This window comes from Silene latifolia, unplaced genomic scaffold (genome assembly GCF_048544455.1).
Source record: "Silene latifolia isolate original U9 population unplaced genomic scaffold, ASM4854445v1 scaffold_508, whole genome shotgun sequence".
Classification (NCBI taxonomy): domain Eukaryota; kingdom Viridiplantae; phylum Streptophyta; class Magnoliopsida; order Caryophyllales; family Caryophyllaceae; genus Silene; species Silene latifolia.
The window spans coordinates 29389-45406 of record NW_027413420.1 but is presented as its reverse complement, the minus strand read 5'-3'; the positions used below and the strand labels follow the sequence as shown (position 1 = coordinate 45406).

The following is a 16018-nucleotide window of genomic DNA, read 5'->3' as shown; positions in this document are numbered from 1 at the left end:
ACTTGGACTAGGGTCACTAATGGAAAAACCCCCTATTGCGTCAGTTGTAAAAGGCCTTTTGCGTCGGTTTTTGACTGACGTATATCGAGGGGTCGTATTTGATATGCGTCAGTTGTGGAACCGACGCAAAAAGTTCACCATTTGCGTCAGTTGTGTCTTAAAAACTGACGCAAAAAAGCGGCATTTGCGTCAGTTGTGTTTTAAGAACTGACGCAATTGTAGGTACAACCGACGCAAATGCTTCAACATTTGCATCAGTTCTTTATAGAACCGATGCATTTTCTTTATTTTTTGCGTCATTTGTTATCATAACTGATGCAATTGATATTTTGTTTTAGGACCAATTCATTTTTCTCATTTACAGCATTTCTTTCAAGAACCGACGCAATTTATTAATGTTTTTTTTTTAAATATAAAAATTTGCTGTTGAAATTACATAAAACTCACAATCCGAATACCAACTTAAAAACTGCAACAATAAATCCAACCAACCAATAATATATCACATGTAAAACAACATTACATCTTATTCAACCCAAAAACGTTCCAAATACAATCCAAAGTATAGATAATCCCACAAACATCTTAGTTACTAAGCTAATCTATACTAAATGTTCTCTAAACATCTAGTTAACTTACATAAAACTATATTACCTGTGTCTAGATTACAAATGACTGAGTAATAAAGCTAACTTAAGATACACATATCATTAACATTAGTTGAAGCAACCAGGTACAACACTCACTTTTGCGAGCGAGCTCCATCTGAACTCTGATGTGTGTTGCGTGTCCTTTTGATTTCCTATAGCATGATTTCGTCTGGTGAATATGGCATCTACAAAATATAGGTTGTCCATGTACCTAAAGATGCAAGAAAATTACAGCATGCTCAGAATCATATCAAGAAATCTAGCTGCTTAAGCATAATGGTACATGTATCCAAAAAGTTCAAGCATAATTGATTAACCATCAAGTTAATTAAAGAAATGATATAAGAGTGGAAATAGAAACTCTAAAGCATAATAAAAAAAGTTTAATTCTTATTGAGGCAGTAACAATTCCACAAATTTCCAATCGAAAACACAAAGTCGTAAACAACTAGCGTACCAGACTATAACAGTGTTGTGAGTCGAACATCTGGGGAGTGGTACCCAAGCTAGAGTATGCCATCAAAGTTAACTGAAGTATGCGCTGCTCAGATGAAAACGGATCCTCATTTTCTTCCCTGCACAAAGTTTTGGGTACGAGAACAGAGTAAATGGAGGATTACCACATACATTAAATGGAATGCCGACTAAAGTAGACATGAAAAGCTCATTACTATAAGCAATAACAAACCTCTCTTACCATTCATAGTATTAGAGGTGAGGTCAACCACTCTGCATTGTACTTATGGAGTTGTGGTGAAGGCAAAATATCTACAAGAATAAGGTTATAAAGTCATTAGTGACCAAGAGTATATGATACTCCGTAATAAATATATCTAACGATTCAGTGAGGAGTAAAGGGTAAGACAAGAACTCGAACTATCATTCTTTTTCCAGTTAAGGACCTATACTATTATTTTTTTCAGTGAAGGATATCCCCTCCTCATTCTGTTAACCTGTCCGTTAATAGTGAACACTTGGCTAGTTGGCTATGTGCATACTTTTTTATGTGACAAACTGAAAGAGTATTTAATTACTTCTGCATATCAGCAAGTGTATCCATTGAAACAAAAATTGCATAGTGAGATTGAATTTATGTTTTTGCACAGTGAGATTGAATTTTTTTCTTCATCGTCTTCTTATCAATTATGCTAATTTCTCTCAATTGCACTCGAGCAAGCAACAGTCAATCGTCACCTCTTGTAATACAACAGGCCATGGCTAATTTAGGCATCAATATTTCATCGGCCATGAAGAAAACCTTAACTTTACACCCTAAAACCCAAGAAAAATCCCATGTACACAACCTTAATAACATACTCGTATATAGAAAAAATAATGACCAATCCTAGAAAACTAAGGATAAACCCAAATTTTCCAGTCATGATGTTTCCAAAGGCAAAAAAAGTACATGTCTATATAAGATAGTTCATACTTTGTTCACTTTTTTGTCTCGTATAACGTCAAAGATAGTTTTGGAAAAGAAAAATGAAGCAGGATATTGTATTATCGTAGTTGCGCTTCTTATGTCAAAATTGTGAGTAAATTTTAGAATTGCAACTCAATTGACAACTTCTTGAATAGGAAATTTTAGGAAATAATATTGGAAGCAATGGTTTTTAACTCTAGAAACAAGAAAGAAGCATTGGCAAAATTTATCTGGAAAACTAAGAAAGAAGCAATGGTTTTTAACTCTAGAAGCAAGAAACAAGAAAGAAGCATTAGCAAAGGCAGTAGTAACGGAATAGGATGACAGGTCCTTAACGGTAAAGTTCGTAAGTACCCAAGTAACGAACATCATAACTAAGCAAACTAGCAATGACACTAATCAAACTCAAACAAAACAACTGTAACCAGATCAAAGTTGGCATATTTTTGGCATATCAATATTTGATATCAATCCAGGTAAGAAGAAAAGCAAAAAAAGCTCAATCTAAGTATATATATGTAGAATACCAGAGCCACACATGAATCTAAAGCTTTCATCATCACTAGTTTAATACCAATCGTTATCACACACAAAGTCATCTTTGAGATGTAACAGTAATCTTTAAGGACGTTTAGGTTAAATAAATGAATATAAAAATAGGAAGAAATGATAAGCTATCATGTTTGGAATGAAACACTAATCTTTCACGATTTGAGGTTAAACAAGGAATATAACAAATAGAAATATAAACAACAATAATAAACCATATTAAAAGAACTGCTCAAACATAGTACAAGAGAAACATAATTTTTTTTTTGGACGGAATGAATGCATTAAAATAAAGGAGGAAAGGAAGTAAAGTACATCACGGGGAGGGCGGGGCTTAGTGTCGTACAAGCCGAGATAAAATCCAAATTACAAAAATTTGAGCAAATTAATTAGTCACAAACTCGTAAAACAAATAAGCAAAGGAAGTTCAAATCTTGGCCGTCAAAACGATGCAAATTTAAGAACAAAAGATGTTTTGAGTGCTTACTAATAACGTAGAAATTAGCAGTGACCTCTAAAGTAGAACATGTGGATCAAATGTTGACGGCTTCCATGTCTCTTTGTACTTCATGTTTGTTCCTCCTATGACCTTAGATTCTATCGAGTCCATAATAAAAGAGCAACTGCAATTGCAACAACAGGAAGTATACTCTTTTAAGGATAATATTCGACGACAAAGAAAATACAAAAGTGCTAAAATATATTATCAGAATCAAATTAATTGAGTTTGACGATTTTAAGAATGGTATACCTTGTCAATCCTTATTGTACCCAAATTTTGAGGTCCGAGTGAACATCAAAGCATTCATTATTCCAGTTCCAAAGACAAACGCTTTCATCAGCTCCCTTGACTCCGTGTAATATGCTTTATAAAAGGTCTAGACAGATATAGGAACAACCGAAGTCGCGAGCCATCCTAGATAACATAGGATATTTTGAGCGCTTCTGCTTCCACCAGTGCCAAAGACACGAAATTCTCGGTCACACTGTATGATCGGCTCTATCAAAACAGAAAACCCCAATTTCCCTAACCCTAACCCTAAAATAATTCTAGATTTACATTCAATTCATATTAACAATTAATTACTACACAAAATTATATGTAAACAACAATAATAAACTCTATTAAAAGAACTTGCAACCAAAAAATTAAGTAAAAATCATACCAATGTCAAATTAGGAATTAGATGAGTAGAAGAAAGTGAGACGGTGACACTGGGGCCGGCGGCGAGTCATCAGTGGGTCGGCGGTAGGTCGGCGGTGGGGCGATGCGGCGGTGGTGTGCCAGTGTGGTGTCGTGTCGATTGAATGAGGGAATGGAGAAAAGGGAGTTGATAATTTTTTTTTGGGTTTTTCTACATGGTAACCCTGTGTTTTTTCAAATTCTACATGGTAACCCTACTTTTCAGAGAAAACACATGGTAACCCTCAACTTTGTTAATACGCATTGCCGTGACCCTTAACTTTTTTCCGTCGCCATCCGTTAAGTATCTGACGTGGCCAATTGAATTTTGTGATTTTCTACAAGGTAACCCTATATTTTTAAAAATTCTACAAGTTAACCTTACTTTTTTTTTACAAATCACATGTGCATAAAAATATAATCCCTTAATCAATCTTTTTTTCACAATTTTACTCGATTACTCCCAAATTGTCATATCCACCCTCACTACCCTTTAATTAACCGAGTTTTTAAAGAAAATTCTATAAGAACTTTGTTCGATATCAAAAAATTCCTAATAAGATATTCTAAATACCAAGTAAAAGTACTCTATTCTGAACATTATAATAATCAATTCCAAATTTAATTCATAGGGTAATCTAATTAATAAACTTTTGCTTTCAAAACCTCATCAAATACGACAAAATTAAAAATGTTGTAAACACAATAATAACTTACTTCAATTGACAAATTGACACAATAAAGTTGGGTAAAATTAGGGAGTGGAGACTCATTTGGAAACATTAGACTTAATAGTGGATTTTTTTGTTAATTATTGAACCCGATTTTTGGAAATTTATGGTAATGATACCTTAAAGAGATGATGATATTAAGAGTTTGACGTTTTTTGGAGTAATCGAGTGAAAAATGTACTAAGGATGATAAATTCATGAACTAAGGGAGTATTTTTTTTTTTTTTTTTGAAGTAAAACTAAGGGAGTATTTTTAAGAGTGTTTCTCTTGTAAAAAAAAATGAATATGGTTATTTTGTAGGATTTAAAAAAATAGAGGGTTACCATGTAGAAAATCTCAAAATTCAATTGGCCACGTCACATACTTAACGGACAAAATTGACGGAAAAAAAGTTAAGGGTCACGGCAATGCGTATTAGCAGAGTTGAGGGTTACCATGTGTGCTCTCTGAAAAGTAGGGTTACCATGTAGAATTTGAAAAAACACAGGGTTACCATGTAGAATAACCCTTTTTTTTTTCTGAATAAATGAATGGGGGAAAGGGACTCGTGTGTATAATTAACTTAATATGGGAATGGTCAAATAAGTCGGTTAGTAATATAACTGATGTATTTGATCAAATACATCGGTTTTGCTGAGAACTGACGCATTATATACGTCAGTTTTTTCTAAGAACTGACGCAAAAAGCTTGACTATAGGGCGAAAATGGATTCCCGCCAAAACTAAGTACTTTTTGCGTCAGTTTTTGTAGAACCGACGTAAATTGACTGACGCAATAGGTGTTTTTTCTACTAGTGGGTACAAACCCACAACAGAAGAAGTTCTCGAAATGCTTGCCCAAGTCCAAAATCGCAAGTACGTAGGTGTCCAAATGAGGCCATATCTCCCTACCTTGAATGGATACTTCGTTCAAGAAGGAAGTTCGGAACTCTTTCATGGATTTCCCGAACCTTGGCATTACCTCGAGAAGAAGTTAGCCGGAATCGAGATCTTTCACGATTGCTACTTCATCCCTCCAGAAACGGTTCCTACCGTCAAAACCCGTCAAGCACCTTGCTTAGACGAACAAGCTGTTAGCCTCCTATTTGGAGAGGACCGATTTGTTAGGGCCGCGCAGGATGAGATCATTACTACGATACTTCAAGACGATCGCTTCAACCCCACCGCCTTGATCACGGAAATCGACACAAAGCGGCGAGAAAGGGTGGAGGAAATCAATCAAATGGACCAACAATCAAGGAAGACTCTTCAAGCTCACCACCGGAGAAGGAGAGATGTTCAAAGAAGAACCGAGAAGACGACGAGTTCGAATCGGAGTCGGAGTCGAGTCGAGTCGAGTCTAGAGAAGTCATTAGAAAGTCTACTCCTGTCGTCATCCCCACTCCCTTCGTTTCTCCTAGCTTATTTTCAAGTAGTCACGTAGTTCGGGAAATGCCCCACCATCGTCCCTTTACCGCCATCGACCATCGATCGGTTGGCTCATTTGTTTCAACTTTACTCAAATCTTAATATGAATAAATCGGTTCGCTTACTCTTTGCGTTATCTTGAGTGCAATTCATTTATGATGATACTGAGAATGACCAAGACCCAGACTTGACCGAAATACCTCCCTACGTAGCCAAAGAAATACTACAGGAAGGGGAAGGGGGACCTGTAATTGAGGACACCGAACCCATCAATGTAGGAACCGAACTAGAACCCAAAGAACTTAGGATAGGGACTACCTTGAGCTCTACCGAACGGGCCGACTTCATAGACCTCCTAAATGAATTCAAAGACGTTTTCGCTTGGTCCTACAAAGACATGCCAGGGATCGACAGGGGATATCGCCGAACATAGGATTCCGATTAAGCCGTGTTTCAAACCCGTGAAACAAAAGCTTCGACGAATGAGAACAGAATGGGCTCTAAAGATTAAGGAAGAAGTTGACAAACAATTCAAAGCCGGGTTCATCAAAGTTTCCGAGTATTTCGACTGGGTAGCTAACATAGTACCCGTACCCAAAAAGGATGGGAGAATCCGAGTTTGTGTTGACTTTAGGGATTTGAACAAAGCAAGCCCAAAAGACGACTTCCCTCTACCTCACATTGATATATTGGTAGACAATCTTTGCAGACCACGCATTACTATCCTTCATGGATGGATATGCGGGTTACAACCAAATCAAAATGGCCATGGAAGACATGCATAAGACCGCGTTCGTCACCCAATGGGGAACCTATTGCTATACAGTAATGCCGTTCGGATTAATCAACGCCGGAGCTACATACCAACGCACCGCGACTACACTCCTACATGACATGATGCATAAAGAAGTCGAGGTATACGTGGATGACATGATCACAAATCCAAGGAAAGAGAGGGACATATCGCGAACCTTCGCAAGTTCTTCGCAAGGCTACGGAAGTACAACATGAGACTCAATCCTCTGAAATGCACATTTGGGGTAACGTCTGGCAAACTCCTAGGATACGTCGTTAGCCAACGAGGCATAGAAATAGATCCTTCCAAAATCAAAGCTCGATCGAAATGCCACAACCTCAAACAAAAAAAAAGTCGAGAGGATTCCCGGGAAAAGTGCAATACATAAGTCGATTCATATCGAAACTTACGATGATTTGCGAGCCTATCTTCAAGAAACTCAAGAAAACAGACCACACCATGTGGGATGATGACTCACAAAAGGCGTTCGACCGAATCAAGGAGATATTGGCTAAACCACCGGTGCTCATGCCACCACAACGAGATCAACCTCTTGGTTTATATCTCACAAGAATCGAAATCGCCATGGGTGCTATGCTAGCTCAAACCGTAGGAAGTGAAGAAAGAGCTATTTACTATCTAAGTAAGAAGTTCTTGGAATACGAGTGCAAATACTCACAACTCGAAAAGACATGCCTCGCTCTTGTGTGGGCAACAAAGAAGCTACGTCACTACATGCTTAGCTACTCACAAGATATTCTCCAAAATGGATCCAGTCAAATACCTCTTCGAGAAACCCGTTCTCAACGGACGCCTGGCAAGATGGACCATGATACTCTCAATTTGACCTCAAATATGTGCCACCGAAAGTTATAAAGGGTCGTGCGGCGCGCCGAATTCTTCGCAGAAAATCCCATCAACGACGCACAAACCATAGATACTTGGTCATTTCCCGACGAGGATATACTTCAAACCGATGTAGACTCTTGGGATCTATACTTTGATGGAGCATCAAACCTAAGAGGATTTGGGATAGGAGTGTTGCTCATTTCTCCTGAAGGTGAGCATACACCGATCGTTGTCAAACTCGACTTCGAGGTGACAAACAACGCCGCAGTATGAAGCTTGTCTCATTGGACTACAAGCGGCAGTAAGCTTAGGCATCAAAAACCTACGAGTACACGGGGATTCGTCACCGATCATCAACCAAGTTACGGGATCCTGGAAAATCCGAAGTGAAAGCCTAGCACCCTATCAGGCTAGAATAGACCAAGTGGCTCAATTCTTTGATCACGTAACCTACTTACACCTACCTCGAGAAGAAAATCAATTTGCAGACGCTCTTGCGAAACTTGCATCTTTGATAAACATGCCCGATTACATGATGGAAATGCCTTTGTGTATTGAACGACGGTCGGAGCCAGCGTATGTCCATCAAATTACCGATGAAGAAGAAATCGCACAAGAACCCTGGTTCCAAGCAATCCTGAATTTCAAGCTTAATGGTACCTATCCACCAGATATGGACAAAAGGGGACAACGAGCTATACGCCTACTAGCTTCCCAATACATCTTAATGCAAGGAGAATTGTACAAAAGAACACCTCTTGGTGTAGTCCTACGTTGCCTTGATCATTCACAGGCACGAAAGGTGATGGAAGAAGTCCACGATGGAGAATGCGGTCCTCACATGAGTGGACCTATGATGGCAAAGAAAATCACACGTCTAAAGTACTATTGGACCACAATGGAATCCGATTGCATCAAATATGTGAGGCATTGCCACAATCACAAATCTTCGAACGCATACAACATGTCCCTCCTTCGTTGCTCTATACGATGACATCTCCTTGGCCATTCTCCGCATGGGGAATTGACATAATTGGGAAAATAACCCCACCGAACAGAGGTCACCTGTTTCATCCTAGTAGCAATTGACTACTTCACCAAGTGGGTAGAAGCGGCTTCCTACACCGCTCTTACGGCTAAAAATGTGGCAAAGTTCATACAGAACAACATCATCTGTCGATATGGTTGCCCACATGAGATCATCAGCGATAATGGGTCACACTTCCAAGCCGAAACCGAACAATTGCTAGCCAAGTACAAGATCAAGCATCACCACTCTTCGCCCTATAGACCACAGACTAACGGCGCGGTAGAGGCGGCTAACAAGAATGTCGTCACAATCCTCAAGAAAATGACTGACAATTATAGAGATTGGCCAAGCAAAATACCCTTCGCTTTGTGGGGGTATCGTACATCAGTCAGGACGCCCACTGGGGCTACTCCTTTCTATTTGACCTACGGCATGGAAGCCGTACAACCAGTTGAGCTAGAAATACCATCCTTGCGTATTCTACTAGAGAGTCAAATCCCGGAAGCCGATTGGAAGAAAGATAGATACGAAGAACTCATCCTCCTGGATGAGCGTAGGCTACGTGCCTTACATAATGTCCAAACATATCAAGCACGTATCAAACGAGCTTTCAACAAAAGGGTTAGGCCAAGAAACATCAAAGAAGGAGACTTAGTACTCAAATCGGTTAGAGCTCTTTTACCTGTCAATTCAGGGGAAAATTCAAGCCTAATTGGGCCGGACCATATCTAGTCAAATCCATACTCCCAGGGGGTGCGGTTAGAATCACAGACCTAGATGGGAATGAGTTCTCAAACCCCACAAATCTCGACCAACTGAAACGATACTATGCCTAAGATAGAACAAATACGCGCCTCGCGTAAACCCACGTGTCGCTCTTGTGGCACTAAATAAACGGCCCCTGGCCTATTTGAATGTCACTATGCTCTTGCATCTTGACAAACTTGTCATCCTCATATCATCAAACAAACTAAATTCGCACCTCCAGAGTAAGCAAAAGCTCATGCTTATTTTCTATGTTCATTACAAGCTCTTGCTTCGAACAATTATTCTTTTACATTTACTCGAACTACGCGCAAGGGTTTGATTTCGCTTTTTTTAAGTGAATACGTAGGCAATCCTTCACGGGATTCAACCCACCGTTATATTTAAAATGTAAATAGAAGGACATTTGCATTGCACTTGAAATTCGACAAGAATAATTAAAGAAAATCACAACGGTTTCATAACCATTTAACCTTTTTATTTCATTCAAATTCTAATAATAAATAGTACGACAAATAATAAAAATAGCTAGGCTAGGATTCTAAAAATCCCTCCTTTTTATTACAACGACAATAATAATAATAATCAAATAATAATAATAAGACTTGGGCTATTCCTCCATCTTCCCTTTGCCCTTGTCATTCTTGTCATATTTCTTGTCACGACCTCGAGCTGGGCGCTCTTGCACCACTTCAGACCTAATCACCAACGGTCTTTCTCGAGGCCTGACTCTTCCATTCTTGCCAACCACCATCTCTCGCGACAGAGTAGTCTTTGATTTCTTCGAAGGATGAATGACCAGAAACCCGGCTTCTTCTTCTCCCTCTGTCAGATGCTTCTCCTTCTCTTTCTCTCCCTCGCGCACCTTGTAGTCAACAGGCTCGCGTTTCCTCAGTCTCTCGCGCTCTTCCGGAGTTGCAGCCTTTCTCCACCTCAGATAGGAATCCGACACCCATAAAGCATTGGCGGAGAAACTCAGGAACCACATGTTTCTTTGGGCCCATTTCATAGCCCACTCTCTTCGGCTCTCGGTAGTCAACGCCATAGCAGTCTGCGGGACAGTGTCAAGCCTAGGGATCATCTGCTTCAACCCGACTTGCCTCATCAATCTCTCAGGAAAGATGCATACCATAAACTCCAATCCAGGAATGCGCACGGACCTAGTAGGATCCAAAGAAGACACTCCAGTGACAGACTTGAGGCGCCACCACGGTACAACCCACCTGATCAAAGGGCCATCATCAGTCTTCAGCTTGTTCTTCCAATAGTCACAGACCCGAGTGAAATCCACCATGTACAACCTCGTCCTCATCGAAATCATACGGGCATGATAGGAAAGTGCATGAACAGGGGGCTCGAGCAATCGGAGCCGTTCCATAAGCCAAACCTACCAAAACAGGTATTAGACACCCGCAAGAAAAAAAAAACGAAAGAGAAAGACGAAAAAAAAAAAAAAAAAAAAAAAAAAAAAAAAAACGAAAAAAAGAAGGTGTCTTTTACCTGTAGGATGACGGGACTCCCCAAAAATGGAAGATCGTGGTTGGATTTCCTATTGTCCAAGCCCAAGATAATCTCCCCTAAGCATAGACAAGCTGGGCTCCTGCGCAGCTCCATTTGCTCAATAAGACCCAATAGACGGGGATCACCTCGCAGTTCTTCGTCAACATGTCCCTGAAAGACATATACATGAAGCAAACAGAAGCCAAATGCTCTCCTTCTAGCAAGATAAGAGACAGTAGGGTCGGCCCTGTTGATGAATCGATCTATAAAATCCAACATCCGCACGCCTTTCGAAGTAACAAGACGATCCACCTCGAGTCCGGTCACCCAAGCAAATCTCTAAACTTGCTCTTATACCCTTGAGCAGTAGAAGGGATGGCGGGTAAATGTTCAGGGTCCCACCCGCCAATAGCGAATTTCCTCCTAAAAGGACAAATATCACCTCCTGGGAACGCAAAAACATGATAATTTGGATCCCAATAATCAAGGCAAGCATCCAAGAACGGTTTTACAACCTTAATGAGTTTCAAACTCAACAAAGACCCAAGGTTATAAGCACCCATGTCATGTTTCTCCGTGTTCGAAAATTCATTGGTCCATTCCTTCAAGCGGATCTCCAAAGTATTCATGATGATAATTCTCTCTTGAGAATTTGTTTTGAGAATTTTATGTGGATCGACGAAGAAGAGACGGAAGAATTATATAATTTAAAGCTTCGTCGACGCTTCTATTTATACCAATTCTTTGTTTCAAAAATCCGTCGAATCGACTGCTTGGGAACAAAGCGCGGCACTGCCGCGCCTCTTCAAAGGGACGCGACTCATGCTGCGCCTCTTCCCCAGACTCACTTCTATGATTTCCGTGTTTGGATCTTTCCTAATTCTATAACGAATAATTTCCTATTCCTACGGGATTTTATTTTGGTAAATCCGAGAAATTTACCATGCTTCAGGTTTCCTAAATTCGCGGGCACGCATTTCGAGGCGACATCGACACTTCCGCCATTTCAGCACACTTTAAATCATTTCTTTTTGACATTTTTTTCTTTTCTCTTTATTTTCATTTTAATAAAATTTCAATATTTATATTTCTCCATTTTTTAACTTATAGATTTCTCTTTTTTTCTTTTTTTAGGGGGTAGCCCTCCCTACCGTCCGGTCATTTCCGACAAATTTTTTGCATTTTGGTACTTTTGAGTCTCATTTTGCACTAATTAAAGGCCTTACGTGTATATAAAATGTATGTGTTGCGTGATTTTTTCTATGTAAATTCCGGCAAAGATGACGGATAAACCGTTGTCTACCAAACCTGTTCAAGAACTAACTGCGGTACAAACAACACAACCCAAAAAAGGCACTCAGGCCGTCCTATATACAACAAAAAGCAAATGTACAAGCAAACTGGGGGCTTCGCCCCAAACAAGTCGAAAAAACCAAGTAAACTGGGGGCTCGCGCCCCAAACCAAGTCCAAAAATGTTTCAAAATCAGATGTACAAGTCTACAAAACTACGCAAGCTACTGCTGTGCGCCCTCCAGCTCGGCAACCCTCGCCATAAGAGCAGCGATCTCGGCATCCCGAAACTCGAGCTCCCTCGACAGGCGAGCCGTCTCCTCCCGAGCCTGGGCCAACTCTCGTCCCGACTCGCGGTCACCCTGCAAACAGCAACGAATTGGCTCCTGTCAATCAATTCAATCAAAACCGGAAATCAAAAAAGGAGATCAAAGAATGGGTATAAAGGTTCATACCTGACGACCTCGACCGCCGACGAGTGCCTCGATGGCCGTAGCTCGTAGCCGGTTGGCCACCCTCCATAGTGCCACGAACCGAGATGGCGCGACCTGCATTTCGAAGAAATTCTCAGTAAATTAAACAAATTCAATCAAATGTGTTCTTATACGAAAACTATGCAAAATGAAGGCTCACCCTCCGAATCAAATGCTGCCAGTCGTCTAGGCCAGCATCCCTCACAGCTACGTCAAAGTCACGCAGCTCGGAGATCGTCGTCCTCCCGGTCGCGTCAGTGTACTCAAGGGTCTCGGGATACACTGGGGGCTCGATGCCCGCCGCCTCAACCTCCTGAAAAGACAAATAACTCTCATTAATCGACGATCTTTCGTCGTAATTCCCGAAGTCAATCAAAGAAAAGTAAAGGATACTCACCACTACGGCCGCACGCCAACCTCCCGTAAAGGAACGCCGAGTAATCCTCGCCCGGGTAGAAGAAGGTCGTCGCCACCGGCACCGCCCAGTCCGCCTCCTCTCGGCCTCGGTAGGCTCCCCAACATCGTCCTAGGAGGATCGACGGGAACCGTCAACGCGCCCGAAAGCACCGACGAGCTAACCGCTCGCCCGGATACCATACAGACCCATCGACGTCCACAACAAAGAGCTCGAGCTCCTAGGTCGAAGGACCTCGGCAACAAAAGGAGGCGCTCCAAAGATACTCCGCCCAAGGTCCGGCACCCACTCGACAATATGAAGGCAAAGGTCATTCCTATGATCAATTCAAAGCAAAGGACAAAAATATGAATGAATACAAATGGGATACTCACGCCGCTCAAATTGAAGGGTGTTCACATCCCGCCGGTAGACATTGTGAGAAGAACGCTTGCTCTTCGTCCCAAGACATCACCCAATCCCTCACCACGGGATAGGCCTTCTCCAACGGCTCCGTCCTCTTGGGCGCGAGGCCCGGAAAGTAAGAGTACACCCACGCCTATAAAACAAAATAGTCAATGACGATCTTTCGATCTTTGATAAAGGAAAGGAATTACGTTGATCTAAAGGAAGGTTCATACCTCCAACAGTAGCCCAGGTCCGACAGCGCCAGGAGAAGTCCCCTTCTCCATCAACTCCGGACGAACCATGGCCCTCATGAAGCGGATGAGGACCGCAAAACCAAGAGAAGACCCGGTCCCAACGCCCTAGGGAGCTCGGTCGAAAGAAAGGGAAGAAGCTTGTCGACCTCTCACCCTTGTCTCCGAGGTAGATCGAAGACAAGAACCACCAAAGCCACGGCACGAGCCCTCCGCTCGGTCAGTACAAGGAGGAGGAGCCGTCCCCCTCCCATCGATCACCACCGATGCCGGGGTCTTCCCCGCAAAGTAATCTCGAACATAGGTACTGGGTACCAAACCCGGCACCGCAACAGCCTTCGGCGACAAGTTCCAGCCGATCAACCTCCTCGCCTCGACCGAATCCACCCTCATGCCAGTCTCCGGCCACGTCATCTCCTCAGTCCCACACGGCAGACCAGAAATCATGCCGTAGTCCTCCAAGGTGACCCCCACCTCACCAAAAGGAAGGTGAAACGTGGAAGTCGTGTCCCGAGACCGATCCAAGAAAGCGCGGACCAGGCTAAGGTTGGCCCGCAACTTCCTCTTCACGATATCCCTCCAGACCTGAACAAGAGGACCAAACGCTCCACGCTCAATCATGGCCCTCTCTTCCACCGACAGCCGCTCGTAATGCTCCATCGCTGTCGTATACCCCGAGAACGACCGGATGTTCCCGGCCTCCTATTATGATTTGAAACAAAGCTATCTTTAGTTTTGAAATAAATTTAAAAGAGATTTGAACAAAAGAATGAAAGGAATAGGTAATGAGTTAGGGAATTCCTATTTACCAAGCTCTTCACCGTCCTGTAGGACAAGTGACCCTCTGCAGCCCACACAAGGTGCCTACTCTCCCGTGTCTCGGCCACGCAGAGCACCTCTCAGCTGGCGACCTCCTCGTCCGAGATGGGCCCGTCTCGGAATCTCCTCCTCATCAGCGGCCTCCTCCTCGGGAACCTCCTCTGCAGCAGCCATCACCGCGGCGGTGAAGGCCTGCTCCAAAGCCTCCTCAACAACAGCGGCATCTACCTCCATGGGATCTCTCCCGGAAGTAGAAGCATCGTCACCTGCAACGACTAAAGCAAATCCAGGCCGCATCACATGATGACAAGCCTTTGTTAAGTAGTATTTCGAGCCTTCAAGGCCCGGAAATCGCCCCTTTCTGGCCATCCTTGGCCATATTCCCACCAAATCAATCACTCATGTGATGAATAGGGTCAAGTCAAGTCCAAGTCAAGACCTAGTTCCGAGTTCGAGTCGAAAATTCGGCAGCATTTCGCTATAACGGCGATTATGCCCTAAAAGGTGTCCTGCAAAAGTTGTCACAAACCAAACTTCCGAGATGGTAGAAAGTTTACCCATCATCCAAGGGTCCCAAATATCAAATCTCATCGCCAATGGGCAATCCTAAGGCCATTTTCGAAGCAATTTATGATCTAGCTGTGAAACCGTCTCAAAATTCGCTCAAGGGCTCAAAACTTGATGAAAATTCGAAGTAAATACATGGTTATGTTCCTAACATTGCCTACTATCCGTTTCTAGCATCAATTTGGCATGGCAAATCCATTTGGGGGAAAAGCCCCAAATTTTCGATCAAAAGGGTCGAAAACCCTAATGTTCGCGGCTCAAAATTCGACAAATGTGGAAGATTAACGCAAGATTAAAGCACATACCTCGATTAGTCATATTCCAAGCAAGCTTTTGAATCCAACCTCGACGAAAATGGTGAAGATTTGAGAGAGAATTGAGTGATTTATGTTTCGAATGAAATGAACATAAACCTTCTGACTTTCGCGTTTTTACGCAGAATTGCCAAATTGGGGGAACGAGACAGCAGGTCGCGCCTCTTCCAAGAGACGCAGCTCTTGCTGCGCCTCTTCCTTTGTTTCCCTCCATATGGATTTTCAAAAATCCGTTATGAGTTCGTTATTCGTGGGCCCATCTTTGGTGCGCCTCTTCCTCGATGACATTTTATCACTTTGGTCCGTTTCGACGATTTCCTTTCGTTCCGCCCGCATTTCATCCAAAGGCGACAAAGATTTCGCAGATTGTCCAAATTCATCTTATCCAAAGGTCGACAAGATTTCGCAAAGATTGTCCGATTCATTTTATCCCGCGCAAGCAGCAAAGATTTCGCAAAGATCGCTCAACCATTTTATCCGGCGCAGTAGTATTTTGCAGTACTGCTCGCTCAAGGTTCCCCTACGACGATCAAGATGTTCCTAGTCGTCGATATGTTCCCCAACAAGAGTTCGCTTGAAACCGACGCAAGCAGATTCAACTTCCAAATTTCGCC

The 16018-nt window shown here is 42.2% G+C and overlaps 1 long non-coding RNA gene across 1 annotated transcript; it reads right to left on the bottom strand.

The window, feature by feature from the left end:
- Positions 1–500: 500 nt before the first annotated feature.
- On the bottom strand, positions 501–3972 carry LOC141639655 (uncharacterized). The gene is made up of 6 exons (XR_012542620.1): positions 3792–3972; positions 3377–3570; positions 3113–3248; positions 1348–1418; positions 1108–1225; positions 501–861 (listed from the first exon to the last, which is right to left on the bottom strand). It is a non-coding gene; the product is annotated as an uncharacterized LOC141639655 (long non-coding RNA).
- Positions 3973–16018: the final 12046 nt, after the last annotated feature.